This window comes from Oryctolagus cuniculus, chromosome 16, assembly GCF_051225735.1.
Source record: "Oryctolagus cuniculus isolate XC-2025 breed Fujian yellow rabbit chromosome 16, ASM5122573v1, whole genome shotgun sequence".
Classification (NCBI taxonomy): domain Eukaryota; kingdom Metazoa; phylum Chordata; class Mammalia; order Lagomorpha; family Leporidae; genus Oryctolagus; species Oryctolagus cuniculus.
The window spans coordinates 78211880-78229219 of NC_142882.1; positions in this window are offsets into that span (position 1 = coordinate 78211880).

Genomic DNA, 17340 nt, shown 5'->3' on the forward strand with positions numbered 1-17340 from the left:
GAGAGAGACTGCGTAAGTCTTACCACCTGTTGCCTTAGTAGTGACGTTATAGCTTGAAACCTCTGACAGCCCAAAAAGTATACTTTTAGCATTTCTTTGAATTATAATGAAAACAAAGCCTGTGTAGTGGGAAGCGAATACAAATAGATATAGTGGGATATAGAGAACATCTCACTGTTAGGAATGACTAGTGACAGGAAGTTTTGACACTTTTTCCTGGAGGAAAAAGCTGTTTTTAGTCGCCTTTCATATCCTATCAAATAATCTATTGCTTATAGCACCACACTTCCTACTGTAACAAAATATTATCCAAAACAGGTATTTGCAGTAAAATTCTCTTTCCCAGAGATAAATAATTTTATTTATTCATTTGATATACTTGAAAGGGGGAGAGAGTGAGAATGAGAGTGAGAGCATGCGTACAAGAGAGACTATCTTGCATTTGCTGGTTTACTTCCCAAATGCCTCAACAGCTAGGGCTGGGCCAGGCCAAAGCCAGGAGCCCGGGACTCAATTCAAGTCTCCCACATGGGTGGCAGGGACCCATCATTTGCTGCCTCCCAGGGTGTGCGTTAGCAGAAAGCTGAACCAGAAGTGGAGGATCAAAGATTCAAACCAGGATCTCTGATGTGGGATACAGACATCCCAAGTGGTGACTTAACCACCACACCAAATGCCTGGATGGCTGACTTTCTAACACTTGCTGTCTCATTAAAAATCTCTCCCCTCTTTGGAAACAAAGGCATTAACAAATGATAACTTCATCTATGGTGGTAGAGTGAGTCATATTCAAAGTATCACACACATTTCTCAGAAGATGTGTTTTACAACTTACAGCAAATGAGCCATGTAATTCTTAAGATTTTCCAGTGAGAAGTTTCTCTCTCAAGTTTCAGCTTGTTGGTTAATGTTATCATTAGCAAAAAGAGGGACCTAATTATTACATCCATCCCATAAAAAGATACTAGAATTTAGAGGTTAATAGAACAATTTATTGCTGACCTAGTAAAGGCTGTAAAATTGCATCAGAACCCTCACCCCTTGCAATAGTTGGAAGATGTAGGCAAAATGTTTGTAGGCAGTGTTTGCAGCCCCCTTCCATCCCTGAAAAGAGGGGGAGCTAAAATCTACTGAAGCCATTGCTGTCTTGAGCAGCTGGTAATTGTGAAAAACCTGGACTCTCCCTCATCTCCATCCCATGATAATCACTCTCCTCCCCCAGCATGTAGAATATACTGTCTCCTGCTGCACAGTATTTCTGCAAGTTTTGAAAGTTAGTTTACCTACCCACTGAAGCTAATATGGACTCTGTTGTATTCTGGTAGCATTATCATACAAAAAAAAAAAAAAAAGGTGTGTGTGTACATGTCTATTTCTATTGCAAAAACAAGTACAAATACTTAACATGCCTAGAACCAGCAGACTAAATAATCCGCTGGTCAGCAGTCATATGGGGGATACTGTCAAAAGTTTGTGGAATGGCTAGGCATTTGGTGCAACACTTAAGACCCCACTTGGGGGGCCAGCGCTGTGACGTAGCAGGTAAAGCCACTGCCTGCAGTACCAGCATCCCATATGGGCGCCGGTTTGAATCCCAACTACTCCACTTCTAATCCAGCTCTCTGGTATGGCCTGGAAAAGCAGTAGAGGATGGCCCAGGTCTTTGGGACACTGTACTCACTTGGGAGACCCGGAAGAAGCTCCTGGCTGCTGGCTTCGGATCGACACAGCTCCAGCCATTGCGGCCAACTGGGGAGTGAACCAGCGGATAGAAGATTCTTCTCTCTCTCTCTCTCTCTGCCTCTCCTTCTCTATCTGTGTAACTCTGACTTACAAATAAATAAATAAATCTTACAAAAAAAATAAAAAAGACCCCACTTGATATTACTGTACCCCATATATGTCTGGTGGTTCAAGTCTCAACCCCACTTCCAACACCAGTTTCCTGCTAATTCATATCCTGGGAGGCAGTAGTGATGGCTCAAGCACTTGCATTCCTGCCACCCAACTATGAGACTTAAATTGAGTCCCTGGTTCTCTGGCTTCCTCGTGTTCCAGCCCTGACTGTTGCTGGCATTTGGGGAGTGACCTAGAGGATGGCAGCGTTTCTCTGCCTTTCAAAAAAAAGTTTTTGGAAAACAGAATTAAAAGATAAACTCATGTTTGTGCAAAACATTCTGTGAACTCTTTTGAAGCCCTCCAACATACCTCCAGAGTTCGGGGCGAGCTAGCCTGGAAGCTCTGGGGCAGAGTCACCCAGTTAGGTTGTACCTTCGTAGGGAACACCAACCCTGGCAGAGAAAATACTGGAAGTGCGACAGGAGACTGTGGAATATGAACAACCCAGAATGCATTTTCCCTACTTGTGTCTCAGATTCCCCCCAGTTCCATGAAGTCTCTTCAGTCTCCTCTCTGTCCTTAATACCAGAGCCAATAGGCTGCACTCGTTTGCACACATTTCATCTGATGTTGGGCAATTGCGACCCTCTTTGCTCTCAGTACAGGGTTGCTCTCAGTGAAATAAATTGCTTTTTTCTGTATTGCTGGCAGCACTGCTGTGGTGTGTTTATTAAATAATTATCCTGCCAGTTATGTAAGTGTTTATATTTTGTTAGGAGAGAGCACTCAATAGGTGGTAGCAATTTTCATTAATGATAACTTTGCATGCTCTGTAGGAAGTACCTACTTTTTTTCTTTTTACTAAAGCTTTATTGAGATACAATTGACAAATAAAATGTTTGTATACTTAAAACTTGCAATGTGGTGATTTGATATATGTTGTGAAATCATTGCCATAGTCAAGGTATTTAACGTATCTATTACCTTACTGTTACCTTTTTGTGTGTGGTGAAAACACTTAAGAACTACTCTCTTAGCAATTTAATTTTTATAGGAAACAGTTTTTCTAGGTGATTAAGTTTAATATTTCTTGTGTTTCAGATGATACATATATTTTCAGTTTCCAAAGTTTAGTTAGAAATAGCCTATTCAAGGATTTTCAAAAGGTTGTCAAGCTCAATTTCCTCTAGCGAGCACGGCCATCGCTTCATCCAGTATTTAAACAGTAAGCAGAATAAAAAGAAAAAGAACAGCAGATAGATTTTAAAATCCTTTTGTTATGTTGCTACTATATTTGGCACACCCAGAAGGAAACTGCCATTCAGTAACACAGAAGGGCAGTTTATCTGGTTTGCTCATTTTAGACACCAGAATTACAACTACAGTGATGATGGAAATCAGGTGCTTGAATTCCATCTATAATAAGATCCAAGGGTTCTTCTATTATGAATTTCATCAAGATAGCTAAATGAGATTGGCTGCATGATCACCGAGCAATGGACTGTATACAAGTTGTATGCATTTAGCAGGCAGCGTAGCTACAAATAATAATCAGTGGAATTCTGATAGTAGCTTCCAGTCATTCCTCAGTAAGAATTCATGAAATCATAGCCAGATAAGACCAAGGAATATGTTGTTCTCATTCCTGTCTTCTTTCTAATTTATCTAGTTTCTCTACTCAGCTGCCTCACCAGCCCCTATCAGACAATGGAATTGTACTTCTGTAGATAGGCACTTGTCTGTTTTGTTTGCTATGCTAGCACAGTATCTGGCTCTTGTTAAGTTTTCCATAAGCAAATCTACTGAATGAACAGAGTCCTTTGCTAGATTCAGGGCCTTTATTGTCCTGTAGCAATATAGCCCCATTTCCACAGCCTGAGCGTCCTCTCTAATTTCCTATATCATTTTGCAGTTGCTTCTTAGGCTTGCTGGGGTGATGTAAAGATTGTTTCTGAAGTTAATTTTTCTTGTTCATTTAAAATGTAATACTATTTAACATTAATGCTGCTTGCTGAAGGAACAGTATTATATTTTAAAAATATAGAGTATAGGCCCGCGCCAAGGCTTAATAGGCTAATCCTCCACCTGCGGCGCTGGCACACTGGGTTCTAGTCCTGTTCGGGGCGCTGGATTCTGTCCCGGTTGCCCCTCTTCCAGTCCAGCTCTCTGCTGTGGCCCAGGAGTGCAGTGGAGGATGGTCCAAGTCCTTGGGCCCTGCACCCGCATGGGAGGCCAGGAGAAGCACCTGGCTCCTGACTTCAGATCAGCGTGATGTGCCAGCCGCAGTGCGCCAGCTGCGGCAGCCTTTGGAGGGTGAACCAATGGAAAAAGGAAGACCTTTCTCTCTGTCTCTCTCTGTCACTGTCCACTCTGCCTGTCAAAAAAAAAATATATATATAGAGTATATTGAAGAAAATCAATATCACCCATGGCTTCACTACTCATAGATAAACATTTAATATTTTGGGGTTTTCTTTTTTATCTTATGTGTTTATACATTATATATTACATTATATATGTTATTAACTTGGTATAATTTCAAGACATGATTATTTATTTAGTATCACATAATATTTTCCTGGGTTAATTATTCTTCACATCAGTAGTTTTTATATAAGTGATTCTGGCATTCTACTTTGCTTTACCATTGAGATTTTCATAATGACTTTAGTCTCTGTTTTCTCTGTTGTTGTAAATAATGATTTAATCACAATCTCTCTACTTAGACCTCTGTATTCCTCTTAGGAATCTGTAGCATAAATTCCCAGAAATTAAAATTCTGAGTTCAAGAAAAAAATGTTTTAAAGAAGATACACTTTATTTTTGCTTTTCTTTTTTTATTTAATAAATATGAATTTACCAAGCGCAACTTTCCCATTGTTGTGGCTTTCCCCCCCTCAGCCTCCTTCCCTCCCACAACCCTCCCATCTCCCATTCCCTCTCCCATCCTACTCTTCATCATTTCATTTTCAATTATCTTTATATACAGAAGATCAACTTAGTATATACTAAGCAAAGATTTCAACAGACTGCACCCACACAACCGCACAAGATATAGAGTACTGTTCGACTAGTAGTGTTGTCGTTAACTCTTATAGTAAAACACATTAAGGACAGAGATCCTACGTGGGGAGATATGTCCAGTGACTTCCGTTGTTGATTTAGCAATTGACACTCCTATTTATGACGTCAGTAATCATCTGAGGCTCTTGCCATGAGCTGTCGAGGCTATGGAAGCCCCTTGAGTTCACCAACTCTGAACTTGTTTAGTCAAGGCCATATCACAGTGGATGTGCCTTCCTCCCTTCAGAGAAATGTGCCTCCTTAAAGATGATATACTTTAAAGATGCTAAACTTCCCAGAGAGATTGTACCAACTTACATTGGTTAGGGGGCTTTTCTTTCCCCCAAAGATTAGCTGGTAGCTAGAATTTGAGATGATAAAGGATCTTCCACAACAGAGAAGTTTTGAAATCAAGGCTGCAACCAGTATCACTGTCACATCCCACCTTTATTTGCAGCAGCCCAGGGTTATCCATTTATCATTGCATACCCACTGCTACTTAGGCTTTAACTTATTAAAAAAAGAACCCTAAAGATCTTCAATATGAAATTTTTGCTAGAAATCATTGGTTTCCAGACTAGAGTTTTAACCTTTTACTTTTTTTTCCATGGCTACTTGGGACTTATTGCTTTACCAAAGCGCACATGGACTGTAAAATTAAATTCAGAAAGGGTCATGGTTAAGTTGCCAGAGTCAACATTTGCACCTAGAAAACTAGTGGGTCTGTAATCTATTGTGTGTGCTTAGAGAAAATGCACATTTACTCTTTTGAAATGTCATCCAACATAATGTGTTAAACAGACTAAAGCAGACCATACCCACCAATAATCGAATGAAGCAGGAGTGATGATTGGCAAAGTTCAGATTCACACAATATGAGTTTGCAAATATGTTAGGTAAACAATTAAAGCTGAGAGTCCCACACTGCATCATGAGAACAAACAGTGTTGGGTTGTGTCAAGCTTATTGTTTCCTAGAATAGGTGAACCTATGCCATGCATGGATTTTCATTACATTGTGGCCCAGGATGGAGGAATGACCTGTCTATAGCCCCATTTAGGCCCATAGTGTCTAGTGTGTCTTAGCATGCATGAGATTCCTCTTTGAGTACATGGCATTGTATCAGGTACACAATAAAGTTAACTCTTATTTTTAACAGAAGAATCAGGGGTTTTTCTTCTATTGATCTTTCTTTACTTATCTTCTCTGCAGATTGCATTTCTTTTTTTTATTTAATGAATGCATTTTTCTTAGGTACAACTTTAGGAACATAATGGTTCTTTTTTCCATGTTCATACTTCCACCCCGACTCCCATCCCACCTCCCTCTCCCTCTCCCATCCCCTTCTTCATTATGGTTCATTTTTAGTTTGATTTTATCTACAGAGGACCAACTCCATGTTAAGCACTGATTTTAACAGTTTGCACCCACACACACATACAACAAACATATACAGTACACTTTGAGAACATCATTTGCAGTCGAGTCTCAGAGTACAACTCACTAAGGATGAGGTCCTACGTGGGGAGTAAGTGCACAGTGACTTCTGTTGTTCCTTTAACAATTAACACTCTTATTGATGATGTCAGTGATCACCCAAGGCTCTTGCCATGGGCTGCCAAGGCTATGGAAGCCTTTTGTGACCACAGACTCTATCAGTATTTGGACACAGCCATAAGCAAAGTGGAAGTTCTCTCCTCCCCGCAGAGAAAAGTACATCCTTCTTTGATGGCCCCTCCTTTCCACTGGGGCCTCACAGAGATCTTCCATGTAGGATATTTTTTGCCACAGAGTCTTGGCTTTCCATGCCTGAAATGCTCTCACAGGCCTTTCAACCAGAACAAGAAGCCTTAAGGGTTGCTTCTGAGGTCAGAGTGTTATTTACAGCGACTGTCATTCTAGGAGTCTGCTGTGTGGACCTGCAGATTACATTTCTCAGATGCACCCCGGGGAAATGTATGCTCCTTGGGGCAAGAGGTGGACATAATCTCAGGGCATGGAATCTTAGAACTGAGGACTGACTGTGGGAGCTCTGTGACCCCTATGGTAATTCTCTGTGAGAAAATGATGATGTGCTAGAGCTAGAATACTCTCTATTCTCTTCAGGTGATTCCCCAATTTAACCAATATTTACAGACCACTGGCTATTTACTTAAACACTGTTCTAGGCCTAGCGGTAAAATAATGAGCAGAAAACAGATCTGTCTTTGCTTTTAGTAACTGACATTACTTACATACTTGCAAACAAACATGCAAGTAAAACTGTGAAGGGGGCCAAAACAGAAAGAGAATAGAGGGAATTCTATCCCTGCTGAGAAGGTCAGGAAAAGCTTCCATGAGAACCTGACACAGAGAGATTCACAGGTGCTTCAGCCCATTTAAGCTGCTATAGCAACATATCTTGGTCTGGTAATCTATGAACATTAGGAATTTATTGTTAATAGCCCTGGAAGCAGAAAAGTTCAAGATCAAGGCACCAGCAGATTTGGTGTCTGGTGAGAGCTTCATCTCTACTTCAAAGATGGTGACTTCTTGCTGTGTCTTCCCATGGTAGATGGGGTCTAGGGAACTCACTGAAACCTTTCCTGATAAGGGCACTGATCTCATTTACTTCCAAAACGTCATGCTTAAATTAAAAAATATTTATTTTAAAAAGGGGGAGCCAAGAGATGAGAAATCTTCGACTGCTGGTTTACTCCTCAAATGCCCACAATGGCCAGTGCTGGACCAGGCTGAAGCCAGAAGCTGGGAATTCAATCCAGGCACCCCATTTGGGTGGCAGGGACTCAACCACTTGAGTCATCACTGACTGCCTCCCAGGGTGTACATTCTCAGGAAGCTGGAATCAAGAGTGTAGCTAGGACTCAAACCCAGGCACTCTGATATAGGATGTGGGGATCCCAAGTGGCATCTTGACTGCTGTGTTAAATGCCTTCCCACATCCCCCCACACTTCTTAAAATTAACAGATTGAGTATTAGATTGCAACATATGAATTTCAAGGAGATGCTAACATTCAGACCATATCAATAGACATCAGTGAGGAGAGGAGAGGGCGGATAAGGATTAAGATGAAGAAACTGTATGTTCAAAGGAGTGTGATCTAAGATTAAAAATGTAAATGAGAACCAGGACACACATGGCCTCCTAGGTCCTGTTTTATATTATTATCTTGATTTTAAGAGAAGGGGAAGGGGGGATGGCACTGTGGCGCAGTAGGTTAATCCTCCGCCTGTGGTGCCGGCATTCCATATGGGCACCGGTTCTAGTCCTGGCTGCTCTTCTTTCAGTACAGCTCTCTGCTATGGTCTGGGAAAGCAGTAGAGGATGGCCCAAGTGCTTGGGCCCCTGCACCCGCATGGGAGACCTGGAAGAAGCTCCTGGCTCCTGGCTTCAGATTGGCGCAGCTCCGGCCATTGCGTCCATTGGGGAGTGAACCAACGGAAGGAAGTCCTTTCTCTCTGTGTCTTTCTCTCACTGTCTGTAACTCTACCTCTCAAATAAATAAACAAAAGCTTCAAAAAAATGAGTAAAGGGGGAGATGTTGAAGGATTTAAGTAGGAGAGCAATATTATCAATTTTGTAATTTGGCAAGATTACTCTAGCTTTAGTATGGAGAATGGATTAGGAGTTATGGTACATGCACAGCAATCCACTGGAAGGCCATTGATGAGAAGTTGGAATGTAGGGTGGAGAGAAAATGAGGAGTTGTTGAAAACATGTCAGCTGCTTGTTTAAACAACTGCATGAATGTCAGTACCACAACCCGGGCTTTAGAGTACTGGAAAATGACCAGGTTTGGGAGAACATTATGTTTGTTTTTAGTTTGGGGAAGTTGTTTGAAATGTGTTTGAAGTCTGCCGGAGAAAGGTAAATTGTTGAATTTGGTACTCCGAGCTCAAGGGAAACGTATGGGCTACAGAGACATTTTTTCTTGTCTTGTGCCATTGATACTGAAGCTGTGAATGCAGATGATGCTACAAGGATAAGAGTTTAAGTGGGTGAAAATACAGCAAGCATAGGCTTACGCAACTATATTCAAAAGTTCATCTTTGTCTCTGGGGTCATTAGATTTTGAGATTTCTTGAATCTTATTCCTTGTCCTTCTCTTCTATCAAGAGGTCACAGTATTTCACTAAGGGGAGAGTGGTCAACAGTGTCAGATTTTGCTGAAGAATCAAGTAAGATGTGGGCTGGGAATGTTAGTTGTGTGAAGCGTTATTATAGACATCAACCACTCTACCATGAGTCTTTTGGGGAATTTGTGAAGCCAGATCAGATTAGGCTGAGAAAAGAATGAATGAGACACAAAAAACTTCAGGCAACCTGAAAAATCTGGCTGTGCAGGAAAGAAGAGTTTGGGGCAGTAGTTGGAGGGGATTAAAGAAATATGGGGATTTTTAGATGTAGTGACAGAAACTGGGACTGTGTAAAATTCAATAGGAAAGTCCGATGGAGGAGGAGAGATGTTGAGCGTGCAGGATTGGAGAAAGCTTATCAATGGTATGTGGTTTTTAGCTATTCAGGAAAGCGTTGAACCCAAAGAACAGATAGTGGAGAATTTAAAATTAGTCATGGAAAGAGACAGCCTTTTATTTTTCTCAGGGGAAACAAAAGTCTGGATAATTGAAAATGTAGATACTTGCTTGTATCAAGTTCTTGACATCAAGAACATGAGGTGAATCCCAGCTGATGATTTCTATTTTCTTTGTCAAGTTTGTACGTCTTTATGAAAAGGCGATTTGCTGAGTTGGAGAGATGAGGAGAGTGGTTTGAAGAGAGTGGGAAACTTTGACGTAGTCATTGAGGTGAGCTGAGAAGTGAAGAAGCCAGAGAAGGTTGATGAGATGATTAAGCGACGCTGAGGCACCATTTGCGGCAGGTGATTGCAGTTCACAAAGGAGCCAATCTGGCTTATTGTGTGAGTTTTCTCCGGCTGCATTCAGCAGCTTAGTGGCGGGCATCAAGAAAGCAAAGTCATAGACTTTCAGTTTTGGGGTTTCCTTAAGGGTAGTAATGAACAAAGCAGAAAGGCCATGGAATTTATAACATTGAGGGGGGTGTTATTGAAACAATGGAACATGAAGTCTACATGATGTCAAAAAGGGATATGAAGGAGAAAAGTAGAGATAAATTGTGAGGTAGTAGAGAGAGTATTAGACTGGAGACCATAATGAACTCAAATATTGCCACAACAGAAGTAATTATAAGTACAAAGCTTAGAGAAGAGAAGAGCTCGCGGTCAAAGAATGTGGACATGAAAGTCTTCAACAATTCATGGAAAATGCATATGATGCAAAAACTATGCATACATTTCCAAATGTTTTGCATTGAGATAAACTTATCTTTTAATTTCATTTTTCCATGACCTTGAAAAAGTACTTTATAATTATTGCTTGGAACACACAAAAAAAGTCCAAGGCAGTATAATTGTACTCATTAGTGATTCAGAGACTTGAGAAAGTAAGAAGTAAAAACATTGATCAAGTCACCCAAGGGGACATGGATGACACACAGAAATGGTGTCTTGGGAATAGTGGGGAGGAGTTTGTAGGTCCCTTGTGACCTGTAGAAAGTGTTCCTGAATTTAGGATATGATTGCCTTTAAGAGGTGGAGAGTTAAATGCGATTGAATAGTGTAAGCCTCAAAGGAGAAGTCTTCTTTTCCCTCTTTCCTCTTATTTTCTAAAATAACTAAAAGTATTAATGCAGAAAATAACTAAATAACTAAAAGTATTAATGCAGACTATCAATCCTTCTTCCTAACTGGGACTATGTGGGATATGAGAAGATAATGTGAAATTATCCCTTGAGGTAATTTAGGCTCTTTTAAGAAGAGAGCTGGGTTGCAAATACAGCAGAAGGTAGATGAAGCATACAAGGAGATCAAAGATACAGAGGGATTAGCTCATTCTGGGATAAAAATTTGAGAGGGCCCACTGGACTGGTATGAAAGAGGTGATCAGAGAGATGGATTGGGTCAGGGGCAAGGAAACGTGTCGTATTATGGAATTTGTGATGTGCTGGAGGATTGAGATGGGTTTAAAAAGCTTTAGTGCCAAAAGCAGCTGGGGTGAGGGTGAGCATGGGGTCCAGTGGCTGGGCCGTGAGTGACACACCTGCTTTTCTCACACGGGACCAGAACATGTGGATTTCATATGATTTTGCTGTTGACAGACCCAGAGCTTCAAACTTCAAACACAGCAGTGTGCCTCTTCAAATTCTTTCCAGAAAGTGCTTCCTATTGGTTGTGGTAAGTCTTTACCTGTGATATTCTTAAGCATTTTTCATTTGTATTGGCTTTGGTCTCAGCTTGATTCTGGCCTGTTCTTTGTGTGTGTTTGTGTTTTCCTTCTCCTGTGATCCCACTGTTGCCTTTATTGGATGCTTAGTTTGATTAGTCCTAACTTCATTAGCGCTAACTCTGAAGGAGTCTTCAAAATACCTTATGCTATCCACTCCCATTGAGCTGGATTTGTATCTGGTTTTGTGTGCAAAACCAAGGCTGAAGTAAATTTAAAGACCATGTGGTATAAATGGAGTGCTAATGAAAAGCAAGGTATGCTGTGGGTCAAATCAGGAATGGTTAAGGAGCCCGATGGATCAAACTTAGAGTTTGCTGGTGTAATCATGTATCTATTTTCATCTCTGGGTCTCCGGGGTAACGCATGAGCAACCATGCTGACAGCACATTGGCTTGGCTCACGCTGCATGGCCTTTCCAGAAGGCACAACACACTCATTTCCTGCCATGGAAAGGTCTGGAATTACCCTGCAGATTTGATGACCTCTTATTTCAGAGTATTATATCACTCTTCTAAAAGTCCTAAATATACCCAATAAATGGATATGCCACACTGTACTACATACATGCTTTGTGGGTTATCTATGGAACTATATCTATACTATGCTATTGGGTTAAACCAGTAAATTACCAAATGAGTGTGATGCTATTTGTGAAAAAGCGTGTATGTGATTGTGTTATAGACATAGCAAGATGAGTCTGTAGATGTTTGTCAGACGATCTGTATGATAACTACAAAGAGCGGGATGTGGAATTTACCTTTATGGTTTAATTTTTTACTTTTCTTTCATAAAAGAAATAATGGAAAGTAAAATATTTATGATGCTTTGTATGTTTACATATTTGTCTTTAAATGAATTAATCTTATATGTCACCTTTTAATATAAAGTCTTGGAATCACTGATTCAGACTGATTTAGTTTCATAATTTAGAAAAACACAGTTTTTTTTGTCTTGCTAACATAGCTGACATGCATACACACACACATGAGATTCTTCTTTGTTAAATAAATATTTATTTATTTGAAAGAGTTAGAGAGAGAGAGAGAGAGAGAGAGAGAGAGGAATCTTCCATCTGCTGGTTTATGGTCATAATGGCTAGGGCTGGGCCACACTGAAACCAGAAGCCAAGAGCTTCTTCCAAATCTCCCACTGCTTTTTTGGGCACATTAGTAGGGAGCTGAATCAGAAGCAGAACAGCCAGGACTTGAACCAGTGTCCTTATGGGATGCTGGTGTTGCGGGCAGTGGCTTAACCCACTATGCCACAATGTGGGCCCCAAGATTACTTTTTTTTTAAGTTGTGCTCATCTTTGGAGTGAAATATTATTTTAGGCCTGAAAAACATGACAACTCACGTTGTCACATACCAGTTGTTAAACTTTCACTAATTTAGAGGATATAGTATGAGACCAAAGCACTTAAACAACTAGAACAAAGATAACATTAAGGAATATAGAATTGATAATTGTTAGGAAGCAAAAGAGAAAGAAAGATTTCTAGAAATGAAAATTAAAGTAATTAATAACTTTTCCCTGTTTTAGCATTGTGAAATAGGCACCTTGAAACCTCCACCTCTTGCTGTGGCAAAGAGCAGCAAAGCAGAGGATCACCTACCTACATTCAGTGAGCAGAGGAGGGCTCAAGGCAGATTGTCAGGAGGAGGGACTCTAGATGAGAACTGGAAAGATGGATAGGACCCCAGCAAATGATTCCAGTGTGAGCTGTAGGCAAGGCTCAGACTAATTGGGAAACACTTTGGTAAAGACTAGTAAAGGGTGTCGCCTTAAACAGGCAGGTACCAGAAGGGGTTAGAGTGCTCGGCAAAATTCAGCACCAGGACTTTTTTGGTTTTTTTTTTTTGTTTGTTTGTTTGTTTTTTGACAGGCAGAGTTAGACAGTGAGAGAGAGAAAGGTCTTCCTTCCATTGGTTCACTCCCCAAATGGCCGCACGGCCGGCACTGCCCAGATCCGAAGCCAGGAGCCAGGTGCTTCCTCCTGGTTTCCCATGCGGGTGCAGGGCCCAAGCACTTGTGCCATCCTCCACTGCCTTCCTGGGCAACAGCAGAGAGCTGGACTGGAAGAGGAGCAACCTGGACTAGAACCCGGAGTGCCAGTGCCGCAGGCGGAGGATTAGCCTACTGAGCCATGGCGCCGGCCAGTGCTTCACCACTTAAAATGCATTTTAAATTACATTATTTCACCCAGTCTTCTAAAAACCTTGTGAGATAAGTAGTGCTAACCCATTTTGCAAAAGGAGAAATTGAGGTTTAGAGAGACATGGGAAATTTCCATAGCACAGAAACAAAAATAAACTTAATCTCAACTCCTCTGACTTTTCTAAAACTGAAATGTTTGAATGGAGTCCTTGACGTCATACAGATACTATCTGAAATATTTCTCCTCCCTATTCCATTCACCATAGTTCCTTCCCTATGTATGACCTACTCAGTTGCATCCCATTCTGAAAACCTGAACACATGTTGGCAGGATTCTATACATTTGAGTTTAGTAACTCAATTTTGGGATGAAAAATACCAATACTTATATACTTTGAAAACCCATAGTAATTTCTTGACTCTTCACATGTGGAAGATTCTTTATTACAAAGAATATATGGGGATTTCCAATCATCATTTCATGAGAATTATAGATGCTATCATAATGTTGCACTAATATTGGAGGAAAGAAACATTTGATTCATTCCTTTCCTCATATTTACACAATATATTAACTTCTGAACTCAAAGCATCAAGAGTGAATGTTCAGATGTTCTTATTGGGCAATTTTAAGGTCAGGGCCAATTTCTATGGAAAAATTTAGTTCCTAAATTAAGAACTTTCAAATATTGTCCAAAGATCTGAATGTTTTTCCATGTATGTGGTCAAGGCACTCAGAATAATTTCTTTTTTCTTCTTTTTTCTTTTTTCTTTCTTTTTTTTTTTTCTTTTTTTTGACAGGCAGAGTGGACAGTGAGAGAGAGAGACAGAGAGAAAGGTCTTCCTTTTGCTGTTGGTTCACCCTCCAATGGCCGCCACGCCAGCACGCTGCGGCCAGCACATCCCGCTGATCCGATGGCAGGAGCCAGGTGCTTCTCCTGGTCTCCCATGGGGTGCAGGGCCCAAGGACTTGGGCCATCCTCCACTGCACTCCCTGGCCACAGCAGAGAGCTGGCCTGGAAGAGGGGCAACCGGGAGAGAATCTGATGCCCCGACCGGGACTAGAACCTGGTGTGCCGGCGCCACAAGGCGGAGGATTAGCCTAGTGAGCTGCGGCGCCGGCCAGAATAATTTCTTTTAGAGAAAAGCCTTCTTGTACTTTTCCTTTTAATCTTCTTCCAGAGTGCAAGTTTTTCTTTCTGAGAATGATTCACTGTACCTACATGTAATTTTTACCTTTCTTACATTTCATATTTTTCTCTAAAATCTTGCTTTGACTGCAGATTTATTTCAGGCAAGACATTACTCAATGGTAGCTTCAACATAGAACTCACAGTGTTCCCGAGTGAAGTCTCAGATTAGCCTAACTTGTTTTTGAGTTCATCTATCTAAGAGATAGAAGAGTTGCATCTATTTATCAGCTCCCAACTCCTCTTTATATATTTCTCCAACCTATGATTCAAGGTGACTAAACTCAGGACTGTCACCCCCTGACTTAAGCACTGAGCAGTGAATTGTGGAATGATACCATTTAGTTCACATTGTTGATATGCCTGTGGGAAATAAAAGCTTCATGAAGCATAAAGAGAGCCAGCTCCAATATCTATTTATCTCGGTGCCCTTCCTAATACCTGTTCTTCTGGGTGGACAGTCTAAAGAATGATGTTTACTCTAAATGTGTTTCCCAAATGAGAGAGAAAATGAAATACTTCTACTTTGTCAAATGGAGACACTCTCAAAGACTTTTTTGCTTTATTCAATTTATTTTTGACTGAGAAACTGACTTTTAAATCTTAAGTTCTTCTGTAATCTGAGCTGCTTCATCTTTTGGGAGCTTTGAGAACAATTGCTGAAGCTGCCTAAAGGGATGATAGTTGTGCTGTCCAACAACACTTATTCTTTGAAAGTGAGATTCTGATTAAGAATTGAGTCAACAAGTTAGTAATCAGCTTAGAAAGCAGAATATTCATATGGAAACCAAAAGCTGAAATCTGAGCATCAGCCAGACTATTTCTGTCCATTATGTAAACAGTAACTTGATCAATTGAACCAAATATTTTGAGATAAATAATATAAAAGCCATACTCACCATAGTGCAGATGCTTGATAAAAATATTTCTCAGGAAACATCCTCACAGAATATATCCCTATTAATGTAACACTTGTCTCTGGGTAGGGATAAAGCTGATGTTTGTTATTAATTTTAGGGCTAGTCACAATCACCTTGAAACTCCTTTGTAAGAAAAAAAAAAACACTGTCTGTATTTTAAAAGAGGAAAGTAAAATCAAATTTAAAAAATCCAAGTGCCTTTGAATGATACTTTGCTGTCAACTTTAAAAAAAGAGCATTACAATGCAGAGTCCAAAACAGTATAGCAGTAAGTGTGCGGGTCGGGCTCTTCCTTACTTATGGCAAGTGCAGTAGAACTAGGACAAGATGAACAACAGCAAAAAGGTGGCTGAAAAGTCATGACCGGGAAGAGGGGCATTTCCAGTGTGAAAAGTTTGTTTTTACTTCAACAAAAGGTAAAGAGATGTGGGAATGAAAACTGTTTGAATACCTTCCAGAATTGCTCAGGTAGGGATTAAAAAGGACAGTGTGTCAGCTATGTAAACAAGAAATAAGACTGTAACAGAGCCCACAAAAAACTGAAAACTTGGAATCGATTAAAGTAAAACCAAGTGAATTTGTCACAAAATATAAATAATGTAAGCTCATGAATAAAAATAACCAAACTGTTTTTATAAAAATCTCATAGGGTCTACAAGAGACCTGAGAGAAAATACCTTTAAAAATATACAAGTGGAAAATTTGAGTGTGCATATATTTTTCAGCCTTATTAGTAACCTAACAAATGAACCAAACACACAGATGTTGCTACTTTTGGAATGACAAATTTACGAAGAATTGAGAAAACTCAGATTGTCAAGAGAATGGAAATTGGCTTTCTCATGTATTGTTGCAGTGAGTATAAACTCAGACCTGTTTTCCAGAACACAAATTAGACACTTCTGTCAAAACTTGAAAAATGCAATTACATTTCTAAACAATTACCCTATGAATAAATATACATGAGCACAAGGATTTACAAATAATGATGTTTCTGCTGCTATATTTCTTCTTTTAAAAATGCATTTTACCATAGAAAATGTTAAACATAACAATAGTAGAGAGAGAATGGGGTAATCAACCATTAATAAAATTACCCAATTTCATCAATTACCAACACTTTGCTGATTTTGGTTTCTCTTTCTCATCTGTGCTTTAGTTTGACAGACTCTGCATATCTGTTTCGGTATGGGACATGTCAACATAAACTGAAAACAATGTAATATATTCCAAAAATACTTTGGCATGTGTCCTTGATAAGTAAAGACTTTGTAATAAAACATAACTTGGAGAAGTTATTAATGTTATCTAAAACTCAACCTATCTAATTTTTAAGAAGTCGATTTAGAGCTAATTCTTTTAAATCAACATTATAAATTTGGTATATTGCATTTACTACATTATATCCTTTAGTCTCTTATTTTTTTAAAAATCTGTAACAGTCCCTCTCCTCTATCTTTTTTTTTAAAGAGTTATTTATTTATTTGAAAGGCAGAGCTACAGAGAGTAGAGGCAGAGAGAGAAAGCTCCGCAGTGGCTGGAGCTGAGCTGATCCGAAGCCAGGAGCTTCCTGCGGGACTCCCATGTGAGTGCAGGGGCCCAAGGACTTGGGCCATCTTCTCTTGCTTTCTCAGGCCATAGCAGAGAGCTGGATCGGAAGTGGAGCAGCTGGGTCTCGAACCATATGGGATGCCAGCACTGCAGGCTGCAGCTTCACCCATGATAAACCTTTAATAGTTTCAGAATAATAAAACTATTATTACAACTGGCTGGATGTAGTTTGAGATCATTTTGCAATTCATTTTGCCCTTTGGCAAAAACAAACAACTAAGAATTTAGTCAAAAAAAATGCTAGGTTTTAGAGGCACT